Raw genomic sequence first — 12,816 nt, forward strand, 5'->3', positions numbered from 1 at the left:
AGTTGTGGCTCTTGCTTTTGCTTGCTAATGAATCAATCAGTGGATAGCCCGGTGCCTAGGGTAGTGGGATAGCTACCTCTTGGGGTGACTCGGGTGGTGTGACAACTAATTCTTTAGATTCTATTCTTGATCTTTTGAAAATTATAGATCCTACCTTAGAAGGTGGGCATCAATGATGTAATAGTTGCTGACCCACAAATAGACCTTAATGTCTTAATCCCTATGGTTCCTCCTTCATAACCCAAGTAGTAGCCTATGCATCTTCGGTCCCCTATTTTGATTAGAGCTGGTGATAAGATTTCTAAGCCTACCACTTCAAAATCTTCCTTTTACCCTCTTACTGGAAACTATCGGATCGATTTTGTGTGGCTTACCTATTATGGAAGGTGTGGAGGTTCTTAAGGATTTACAAGTGTAGCCATCTGACTTACTTGATGATACTCATATAGTGGATATTCCTCTAGCCAAAGTGGCCTAACACTCATGGGGGGTCGCTGAGACTAGACTCAAGGCTACTGCATCTTAGTTGAGTCAAAGAATACTCATAAGCATAGGACATGAGGAGGTATTTCTTTCTCTTACTCTTTTCGTTTCTTGTGAGGTGTGCCCTTGTCCTATTAGAGATTATCTCAAGTTTCTTTTGACCTCTATTTTATTGGATATTATTGTATTGTAAGAAACACATGTTGATGTTTCTCAATTTGATGAGTTGATTCGGTATTTGGGTCGACATTAGTTGAGCTTCACCCACCCTACTAAGGGAGCGTCCGGGGCAATACTACTAGCTTGATCTACTACGAACATGGTCCATGTGCTTTCTAACCATTCTCAATGTATTTATGCTATCATATAACTAAAGAATTATTCTCCTTGGCCTTTTCGACTTAGGGGCTTTTGGCCTAAAAAAAATACATCTATTGCAAGTTTTGGTCTTATTAGACTAGGCTTTTGCCCATCCCTATTAGATTCAACTTTTTGATGATTCATCTATTTCGGGTGTGTTTTAAACATTGCTTGATTATGTTTTTTATGATTGATCCTAAGCAGTTTAAGGATTATTTGTTTAGATTTCAAAACATTTAGATTAAAAACAAGAAGTTTAATGATGTGGTTTAATCTAATTAGTCTAGGCATCTATGTTCCTCTATATTTGTAGCCTCTATTACTTATAACGTCAAGTACCTTATGGGGTGTTTGTCCTGTTGAAACTCGATATGTTTTGGGTACCTTAATGTGCAAGCATCTAAGCTTCAAGCTAACACTACTTTAATTGAAATTAAGGAGGCTAGTTTGGATCTAATCTAAATGAGGTTGAAGGTAATTAGTTAATTTATTTACAGAATCATTTCAAAGCTATCCTCAGGCAACTTAGTCTTTAGTGATGGCCTTGGTCAAAACCAAGTGAATTTCTAATGATGACAGATATATTCACTACTATCATAAATATCACTACTTCGAATAGACATATTCAGATTCTTTCTATTAAGATTAATGCTTTTGCGGTTAATCAGTCAAAAGACATTATGGATAAATTTATAAAACTTGAAAACCATATCTCAACATAGTTTCTAATTCTATGTGGGTCTCCATTAATCATTTCCTTTGTACTTCTATTTTTGCATTAACTTTGGGTTCAAACTTTTATTTTTTTTTTTCTCTAAATGTCCTAATCCTAATGCTATTCTGGATTATAAACTTATCTCCTTATGTAATATTATTTATCACATTTTGACCCTTGCTTGCTAATAGGATCAAACCCTTCTCACCTGATTTAATTGTCATGGAGCAATCTATTTTTCTCTTGCTCGTAAGAGTAAAAACCCTTTTATCATTATTAAAGTTGATTTAGAAAAAAACTATAATAGGCTTTTATAAAATGTTATTTTCAAAGTTTTGCATGCTTTTCCTGAAGTGTTCATTTATTATATTTATGCATCTCTATTCCTAAATTTTCTTATTTGATTAATGAGAAATCATCTAAGGTTTTTAAGGTAGGTAGGGGTTTTAAATAGGATAATCCCTTATCTCTCTGCCTCTGGCTCAGTTCTTAACTTATCTTCTTACCAAGGTTGTTGAGAATGGTAAACTTATCCTTTTTTTAATTTTAAGAATAAATTTTTTGCTTTAGAGTTAATAAAAAATAATATATATTTTTGCTTTAGAGGTAATAAAAAATAATATAGAATGATCATTGATCTCTTTCATGCCAATGAATATTTTATCAATCAAAGAATGAATCTTAGGAAATATAAAGATTTCATCATGCTAATAGGCAAACTATGTCTTCCATTTGTGGGTTCTTTAGTATTAAGGAGGGTAAATTCCCTTTTAAGTACCTATAAACCATGAGCTCTCCTCATTGTATGTTTGCTTTAGCTTCTGATTCTTGTGTGTAAATTGTTCAATAGAAACTTAGCTCTTAGTAAGCTAATTATCTATCTCAAGCCGATAAGATTACTCTGATTAAGTCGATTCTTATGTCTGTTATTATCCATTTACTTATTGTTTCTTGGATACTTAGAATCTTGGATTCTTATGTGTCAAAAATTAATCTTGGATATTTAGAATCTTGGAATCGTGGATACTTAGAATCTCCCAAACCGACTACAGTCAATTTATTATTCCTAGTGTGACTTGGTATATTTAAAGCTACCTACTTCTCATTATATTGCTGCATTTGGTATTATAGATACTTAGGCATTGTTTGCTATGTGGTGTTCAATTTGATGAGTTATCTCATATTTACTTTCATTGTCATTTTAGTCGATCGCATTTTTGAATTTTTTGAGCATAAGTTGGATTTAAAGTTTGTATTGTTTGGTTACCTTTATGGGTCCGTAATGATATCTTATTTAGTAAAAAATAATAATACCTAAAATTTTTGTGATAATATTAGTGATAAAATTATTACTAATTTATGATTTTTAAAAAATTTAATTACGATTTTTTAGTGACAATATATTTTAATATTATTATTATTATTATTATAAAAAATATGATTAATGTGGCGTCGAGTATTTAAAATTACGTAACCCGATGACCGATGGATGACCAGTGAGTTGAGTACTGCATCGGCAACGAACTTTTAGGTTGCAGTCCTTGAGTTCGGGTGGTGGTGGTTTCCCGAGGAGCCAAACGATGACGTGTTGGAGGTGTAAAAGGGAGAGGGGAAGACGGACGCGTGGAACGGTGCCGTTCGATCTGTTGCGGGCGACGACAGGAGATGCAGAGCGGGGCCGTTCCACCCGTATCTGAAACGGCTGGGTGCTTTGTCGGAGCTCTCCGGCAGCGGACGGAACGGTTGGTGGAGAAGATATTTCTTCTTCTACTGGTGCAGATGCCGGCGGCGGCGGTTACTCAGGGAGGGAGAGTGTCGGAGCATTCTCAGGCGAAATCCTCATGGCTTAAATCCTCGTCGAGCCATGTCGTAGGCGAAACACGACGTCCCAAATCGACGAAGGACTCCGCAAAGGAACTGGATCAGTGGATCGCGAATGTGAAGAAAGGGCAGCATCCAGAGGCGAATACGTAAGGGCACCCTTGCTTGGTTTTCTCTGCGGCAAAGAGTTGAGGAGTCTGATTCAATTTGTACTCTCGCGAGTCCGCGTGAATCGGAATTTATCCTTAAATCTGTCTTCTGTAAATGGTAGACTTTATGTTTCCGTAAGTCAGAATTTAATTTAAAATTTTCTGGACTATTATATTCATTGTAAACAGGTTAAGGAGATTCTTGTTGAGGAGTCAAATGTACAACCGGTTAATAGCCCTGTGACTGTTTGTGGTGACATCCATGGCCAGTTTCATGATCTAATGAAACTTTTTCAAACTGGAGGTCATGTTCCTGAGACAAATTACATATTCATGGTGAAGTTCTTCTCATTTTAAGCAAATTGAAGATTTTTTTTTATGTATGTTATTATGCAAGAATACCAATATGAATGTATGGTTCAAAATTTGCCTACATCAAAGCCAGGGTGACTTTGTCGATCGTGGTTATAACAATCTGGAAGTTTTCACAATTCTTTTGCTTCTGAAAGCCAGGTAAAATTTATATTCGTGTAGTGTTGTTCATTTTTTCAGTCTGCTTTCTACTAAGTATATTGTATGCATGATTTGCAAGAATCAGGGGGCAGATGTGCCAGCACAAGTTTCTGTTGTTTCTTTTATCCTATATACATTATATACATTTGTGAAAGATAACTATCATCTCTAGTCTTAATTACTTTGGATCTTTCTAATGTTGAATAGCTATGTATGGTTTTCCTTTATGTATGCAGAACTTGGGACTGGAGGATGTTGGAGTAGAGTTGGCAAAGATTGGTGCAGTATTGGTACATATGAATTCACCAACTTAATTTATTGTGTCTCAGAAGTACTTCATAGCCTTTGTATGAAAACAGTAATTTGATTCAGGTTGATGAATACTCTCGAACATCAGTTGATTCCATTTGGGCTGTTGGAGATGCTACAGATAGAGTGAACTTGACCCCTGTTGCATTGATGGAAGGGAGGGGCATTTGCTGAAACTGTGTTTGGTACTGAACCCACAAAACCAGATTACAGATTTGTATCTATAGCATTGTAGGGGCAATTTGTAGATAGTGCTCTAAAAAGAAATGATGTCTGGTAAACTATGGCCTGATTATGATTAGTGAAACAAGCATGTTACAAGAAGATGAGAATATTTAGAATCCCTGTATTCTCTTGCATAAGCATTTTGTCAAGATTATCTCCACTAGCAACGTCAGCTAGCTAGTTAAATTGTTCTAAATGAGCCTCCAGAGTCATCTCTAATCTAATATTTGTTTATCATTATCATTTTCTTTTGCAACCTACTAGTTGTCGTTACTCGTCACATATGATAGAAGTTGATGTGTTGTTTTTCTTTGTCTTTAGTTTTGCAGAATGTCATTATTGAACCTCCTGATGCTATGGGTCAGGTATGCAGCAAAATAAAGTTTATATACGCTTCATGGAAGATGGACTTTGCCAAATTTTATTGGCAACTATCAACCTAAAGGCTATTTGGAATGTAGGATCTACTCTCTGGTTTATAGATGAAGCTTGTGTAAGAAATAACAATCCTCTAAATAATACATGGAAATAATTACAACAGAAGATGAACACGATCAATTTTGATTTACAGATTTATATTCATCGAAGAGGAAAAGATGCATAAACCTGCTATTTTGTGTTAAAAAATTAGCTATAACAACTAAGCAATTAAATTGGTTTCAGGCTTAAAATTCCATATTTCAGTGTTATGGTAACCAGCTTTAACAGTACCAGTTTTTTAAATGTTATGGCAACCCTTTTTGACAAGTAATTCTGTACGATAATGTCTTTTGTCTTAGCTTGTGAAGTCCATCATTGCCACAAGGTGACAATTATCCCCATCGGAAAGAACTTTCTTTTTTATTTCTTTTAATGTACTTGAACGGAGTGTTACAAAGATAGCCTTTTACAACCATAAACCTCCTAGATCTAATAAGGTGGAACCTGCCCCGAGGTCATGAACATATTTGCTGGTTGTCAACCGCAAGCAGTTGCCTGGTATTGTTAAATGGATTAGTCTATGGTGCAGTAACTCATGGCACCTTTTGATTTCAATTTCTTATGATCAGGTGCTTCCTGTGCTATGTTGGGTAAATTGCAAAACTATTTTTAGGGTTTAAGGAAATATATCCTTAGTTTGATGGGTAATATATGATATGAAGAGTGTCCATGCACTTAGTCAACCAAGTAAGAAGCATAGGTGCAAATGGATGATGAACATTTGTTTGTTGCAGCTTAAGTTTGCATGACGTGTTCTTGTGAGACATGTTAATTCATGCTTCTACATTTGAGACTGTGAATCAACTCTCACTAACAGTATGTTTTAGTTTTCGGGCAAGTAAAGTTAAATGGGTAGTTTGTCGGTGCAAAATAATATCTTATTAGTGGATTGCATGTGTATGACAGAGCTGTGCCCTCTGCTGTATTTTCCCAGCCTCCAATTGGACAAGTTGGTCTTACCGAGGAGCAAGTGAGACAAATTCTGCTGTCATAACTGTTCTTTGAAGTGTGCATTAGATATTCTTTCCCCTCTAATATCCGAAAATGGTGCAGGCTGTTCAAGAGTGTGGTGAAGTTGATATTTTCACAGCCAACTTCAGGCCTCTAAAGGCCACGCTTTCTGGCCTGCCTGATTGGGTGTTTATGAAACTTATTGTGTGTGCAAACACAAATACAGTATTAGGTGTGCACATGTGTGGGGAAGATTCACCAGAGATTATACAGGTTTCTTTGTTTTGCTTTAATTCCATCCCTTTGTATCTTCTAGCTTTTAGCTTAGCAGGCTTAAATTTCATATACTTCAGGGGATTGCTATAGCTGTAAAAGCTGGATTGACAAAAGCAGATTTTGATGTCACCGTTGGAATTCATCCAACATCTGCTGAGGAGCTTGTCACCATGAGGAGTCAAACTGGAAAATTCCGGAAGGGTCCTTCCTTAGCCATGGTTTGTTGAGTCTATAATTTGAATTTATCTTTTATGAAAGTAAAATTATAAACATAGTGAATGGCTTAATTTTGTTTCAAGTTTCGTCATGCCATATAAAATTTCACATAGTAATGGAGAATTTATTCTATAATTCTTTATTCTTTGTTTATATCTTAAGTGCTTATCATTTTTTTCCCTTTTTTGCATGACTTCTAGGAGAAGAGTGGCATTGAGATCAAATCACAAAGTTGATGAGTAACTCATGAGTCATCTCATGAGGTATGTCATTAGAATTTTTTACTGTGTGCAGCAAACTTTAGTAACATGCATATTCTTCAAACTTTTTATATATACAACAACAATAAAATTGTAAGTCTTAATTATTTGGGGTTGACTACATGGATTTTTTGTCGCCATTGAGATATATAACAAGGTTCGCAATACCGTACCGTACCGGAGTTTCGATCTGGGCTCGGTACCGGTACGGTACGATATACCGCTCGGTACACCCAAGTGTACCGAGCGGTATATTCAGGCGTGCCGAGCACTGTAGCAGTTCTACAGTGCTACAATACTGCTACAGTGTCGGAACAGTAACATATGGTCCGCGTACCGAAAGTCTGTCGGACCGGTCCGTACCGCCCATACTGCAAACCATGATATATAAAAGTTATTTGTTTAGTTAAGTTTAGACTATTTAATTCTTTATTTATAATTTCTAGTAAGGTTATTTTAAGTCTTCCTTTGTTTTTTCTCATATCACTAATATTAATCATTTTACCTCTTCTAATTATCACAACCATAGGTCTCCTAAGTATATATTCATACCATTTTAAACGTTTCTCTCTCATCTCATCCTCTATCGATGTAATATCTAGTTGTTCACAAATAAAAATATTTTTTTGAACTTTCTTTGTAACTCGACACATCCATTTCAATATTCTCATATCGGTAATAAATTTTTTGTATATATCATTTTTTAATTATTCCACACATAAACCATAAAATATTGTTGGTCTCACGATTGTCTTATAAAAATTTTCTTTTAATCTCAAATGTATCTAGTAATCACACAAGATGCTTAGCGCCTCTCACCATTTTAATCGTTCTATTTTTAGTCTATGAATAATATGCTTATCAATCTCTCTATATTGTTAAATAATTGATCGAAGATACATAAGACTTTTACTTAAAGAACTTCTTATCCATCTAACTTAACTATACAATCCTACCTATTCCTAGTATTACTAAAATTGCATCTCTTATATTAAGTCTGTGATACTTAATTTAAAACATTTAGTTTCTAAGAATTGCCTCCATAACTCAAGTTTATAATTAATTTCATTTAGGCTCTTATCAACTAAGACAATATCATCAACAAATAATATACACAAAGGAGGTCTATCCTGTAAAGGATTAGTAAGTTCATTCATTATCGATATGAAAAGATAAGGACTTAATACGGATATTTGATATAATCATATACTAATAGAGAACTCACTAGATATGCTCCCTATAGTTATAATAATACTAGCTACATTATCATACATATCTTTAGTAACATCAATATAATTAGTGGATAGGTCTTTTTTTCAAAAATATACCATAATAAATCCCTAGAAATTTTATCATATGTTTTCTTTAGGTCAATAAAAATTATATGCAAATATTTTATTTCTTTCTATACTTTTCATTTATCATTTTAATAAATAAATAGCTTCGATCTTCTAAGCATAAAACCAAATTGATTTTCAATGATATTTGTTTCAAACCTTATCATACTTTCAACAACATTCTCAAAGTTCTATAATATGGCTCAAGATATTTATTCCTCTATAATTAGAATAGTTTTGAATGTCACCTTTATTTTTATAAATTGACATTAATTTTTTATTTTTTTTTCATGTATCTTTCTTAAACTCTAATTAACCTAGCTATTTTTTGTCATATAAACTTTTCAAAACCTCAATAACGATACCATCACGTCCCACACCTTTGATATTTTCAGCTTTTTTAAGGCATCTTTTACTTCACTAGTTCTAATTTTTTAAATAAATTAATGCTTATTAAATCTATAACTATTATTTATTGTTAAAGTTAAGTCATATGTGGAATGTTCATTAAATAATTTATAAAAATATTTTTTTTCATCTTTTCTTGATTTCATTATCAATAACAAATATTATTTGATCTTCATCTTTAATGCATTTAATATTATCTAAATCCTTACACTTTATTTCTTTATATTTAGTAATTCAATATATATCATTTTCATCATCTTTAATACTTAATTTATTAGAAAAATTATCATAAATTTTATATCTTGTCATACTAATCGTTTCTTAGCTTCTTTTTTAGATTTTTTAATATATTTTAAATGTCTCCTCATTTTTACAATATTATCGATTATTAAAACATGATCTTTTAATAAAAATTATTTTTTGAACTTCCTCACGCTACCACCAATTCTCTATTAAAGCTACACCTTTATCTTTAATTTCACCAAAGATCTCCTTTGTCAAGCTCTTAATTTTATTAGTCATTGTAGTCTAAATAATATTAATATTATCTCCATGCAAGCTCCAAATTGCCTCTCTTTTCATCCTATTGTTAAAAATTCGTACATTATCATTTTTAAAGTTTCACAATCTAGTCCTAGTAAAATTTTCTATTATCTTTTTTTTCTTTCATTTTCTACAAATATCTAATACAATCAACCTATGTTGATTCGTCAAACTATCTCTAAGTATAACTTTATAATTCTTATGCATAATTTTATTTACTTTTCTAGTGAGAAAAAGGTATCTACTATAATTGGGCCTACACTTTATAAGTAACCAAATGTTTCTCTTTTTTTAAAATGAGTATTTACAATTATAAGATCATACAAAATTGTAAAATTCAAAATCATACCATCATTTTCACTTCTCTCCCCGTAATCAAAGCGCCCATGCACACCTCTTTATTCATTATATATTTTGCTTACATGTCCATTCAAATCTCCTTCAATTGTAAGTTTTTAAGTTATATGTATTTATTAAATGATATCATCTAAGCTTTCCAAAAATTTTCTTTTGGTTTGATCATCTAATCCAACTTGAGGGGTACAAGTACAAATGACATTCAAAATATCTTGTCCTTTTGACAAATTTTAAAACTATAGTTCTATCTTCAAATCTTTTCACATCTGCAACATTATTGTTAACATTCTTATCAACAACAATTCTTACATCATTTTTATGTTTAATTTTTTCAATATACCAAATTTTAAATCCATTATTATTAATCTCTCTAAAACTTTTTCCTATCCACTTAGTCTCTTGTAAGCAAATAATATTTATTCTTCTTTTGATCATAGTGTTTATCAATTCTAATCTCTTTTATGAAAGTATTCTTATATTCCAAGTTGCTTACTTAATCCTTTGTTCTTGGACTAATTTTTTTTACTCTCATTGATCCAAAACAATGAGATAACCCTTGCTTACTTTGCACCATGTCCGAGTGTTGATGTGATGGTCTGTTTCTGGGCGACCTTCTAGCCCATCGTTTGTAATTCGGAACACCCAAAAAATGAAGGTGTCTCGCGTCACTTCCATGATATTAACTTTACACTGAAATCGATTAAGATCTATGTTCATGAGATCTAACATAATTTTACGTTAGTTGTCAGTGACCTAACATAACCTTTTACCTTCAAACTTTTCATGTGTGCATTAACTTATTAAATAAGCTAGATTCATGTGACAATGAACTTGCAACATCCACTAGCTGCATATTTTTTATGGATCTGATTTTTTTACTTTGAGATTTTGATTCTTCAGAATATAAACCAAATAAAATACAGTGCTGCAGCTTCTACGGCCAGGAAGCGTTATGCAGCAGTGAGTCTCACAATCAGGCAGGAATTGTGCAGCAATGGAGCGTTTGCAGTGATCATTACTGGTGTAAACCTTTTTGATGCTGCATAAGTACTTCACTGATCTTTTCTGGATTGATGGCGATAGTGTACTACATAGGATTGCTTCTTCTTCATCTAGACTTGGCAAAAGATTAACTTCTCGTAGGAAGTGCTTAATGTTCAGTTTTCACGGAAGACTACAAGACGTGCCACTCGAGGCTCATCCCTGCAAAGGGTGTAGAATACAGTAGTATATGAATAGCAAGTTAATTCTGAACGATGTAACCGGGTCATTTTTGATCGAAGTATTCGTGTATTTATTTTAAACCATCTCTTGATGCTTGAACAGATCATATGTAAAAAGTAGTCTAATCAAATTATACTGAGGAAATCTACCAATGATTTATATTTCTTTATGACATCGAGCTTATTTCTTTCTGACACTCTAATTAGTACATCGAAAGTGGGTAAAAATATTAAGTTTGGCTTATAGGGGTCTGATGATGATGAGTGTATTATGTTAATTTCAGTTTAAGTATTTTTGTTAGTGATTTGAATCAAACAGAGTTATTGGCTAATTAGCTCATCGGGCTCGGATCGTGACATTTGGTATTAGAGCTGATATAGTATTTAAACACGGTGAGAGGGCTCAAGTAAGAAAGGGTTACTCGTGGATAGAGTCAGAGAACTCATCACGGTGTGAAGCCACCACTAGGCTAAATCTCACATGTACTATGTTAGGGTTCAATATGGGTTATGTTGGGTCTTGAGGATGACGTCAAGCTAATTGAGTGTGGGTGATTGTGATACCCCAATTAGTCTCACATCGGAGTGGACAAAGATTAAGTTTGACTTATAAGGATCTAACGAGTGTATTATGTTGATTTCAGTTTAAACATTTTGATTATTGGTGTTCGGATTACTCGTTAGAATGCATCGTTGTAACAAGTATTTATAATATCAGTACTCTATTAGGTAAGGTATTGTGTAGAGGAGAATGTTTTTTATTTTGTTTTTGACTGACATAGCAGATCTGTTATGATGATTTGTCTTTTCCATCGTTGTGGCAGTACGTGTTTAGCCCTGAGAACAAATATTTTCTCAATCGGCATATACTATGAATAATAATATTATGTGATGATTGAACAAAACATTCTTGTCATGCAATTGCACCAAAAAAGATACTCGCAGACTCGCAAGAGAATGCGATCGACTACTATATTCTGCGGCATCGTTGAGGATTGCAGCTGTGGCACGCTAACTCGATCGACAACTATATTATGAGGACACATTTTCTTGTGGCAGCGAACCAACCAAAATGGAATCAAATAGCCACATCGACTTAAGCCACAAAATCTTGCACATCAAATATTAACAATCTATCATCCAAACAATCGCACTATCGCAATAACTCCCACAAATGAATCGAGAAATAAAGAACAATACGATCGCATACTGCAAACCTCCCGCGAGGCAACATAGAATTGGAATAACGAATAGTATGATCACGATCGCTTATACAGCACAGACACACATCGTTTTGCAACGAACAGCGGCGAGAGCAAAATAAATTGGTGTAAATTTTGATGTGGAAGCGGTTTTGGAGTGAACTCAAGTTCCTTCTTGTGTTGTTAGTCTCACAGCAAATTTTACTTCTTTCTGACCTCCAAAGGTATCGAACACGTACCAAACTAAACCACGTGGAATTTGCGTTCCAACGACTTGGATGAGCTCTCAATACATGTGGAACACACGCCGTTCAGTCGTTTCTATTACATATCATCAAATACATGTTCGATCTTTTTATTACCTGTCGTTGAATCCATCAAACATGTAAATGGATAATGTGCAGCTGAAATAACCGAGCATGCAAATTGATGACGCACAATCGAAATGATTGGACACACAAATGAACGACGACATCCAACCAACTACTACTCATGAAAGTTATTTTGAAACATCGACTATGTAACCTATAGAAGCGAGGGGGCTAAGGATATGGAAATGACACAGGCAACACGTGGCCAACACCTTGACACCACATGGCTCGCGGGCATATCACACGATCAACAACAACATAGCACCATGTGGCCAATACGCCAACAGCTCGAAGCTACGTAAACGATATGTGACCATCATCTCGACTGAGTCAAACTAATTAATGCATGGCTCAAGAGTAACACATAACCATTCACTATAACAATCTACTTCTTAAAACATACTATAAAAGGGGACTCGTTCCCCGAGTACCATTCCACACAAATTGAGAACTGCTGAACCATCCAAATCCAAAACTAACTGACTTAAATATCAAAAGAGCCGGTATTGGATTTGGATGGTTCGACGGTTCTCAATTTGTGTGGAATGGTACTCGGGGAGTCCCCCTTTATAGTATGTTTGCACATGAGATGCCAAATCCAGCGAATCAGCCGCCTT

General features: G+C 34.1%; 2 long non-coding RNA genes across 2 annotated transcripts; both read left to right on the forward strand.

Annotated features, from left to right (window-relative positions):
• The first annotated feature begins 2,994 nt into the window (after positions 1–2,994).
• Positions 2,995–4,757, forward strand: LOC135622153 (uncharacterized). Its single transcript, XR_010490994.1, has 5 exons — positions 2,995–3,528; positions 3,718–3,864; positions 3,974–4,041; positions 4,278–4,331; positions 4,414–4,757. It is a non-coding gene; the product is annotated as an uncharacterized LOC135622153 (long non-coding RNA).
• Positions 4,758–5,197: 440 nt separating this feature from the next.
• LOC135622152 (uncharacterized) lies at positions 5,198–10,752 on the forward strand. Its single transcript, XR_010490993.1, has 5 exons — positions 5,198–6,025; positions 6,109–6,279; positions 6,360–6,500; positions 6,699–6,761; positions 10,327–10,752. It is a non-coding gene; the product is annotated as an uncharacterized LOC135622152 (long non-coding RNA).
• The last annotated feature ends 2,064 nt before the right edge of the window (positions 10,753–12,816 follow it).

This window comes from Musa acuminata, chromosome BXJ2-9 (genome assembly GCF_036884655.1).
Source record: "Musa acuminata AAA Group cultivar baxijiao chromosome BXJ2-9, Cavendish_Baxijiao_AAA, whole genome shotgun sequence".
Classification (NCBI taxonomy): Eukaryota; Viridiplantae; Streptophyta; class Magnoliopsida; order Zingiberales; family Musaceae; genus Musa; species Musa acuminata.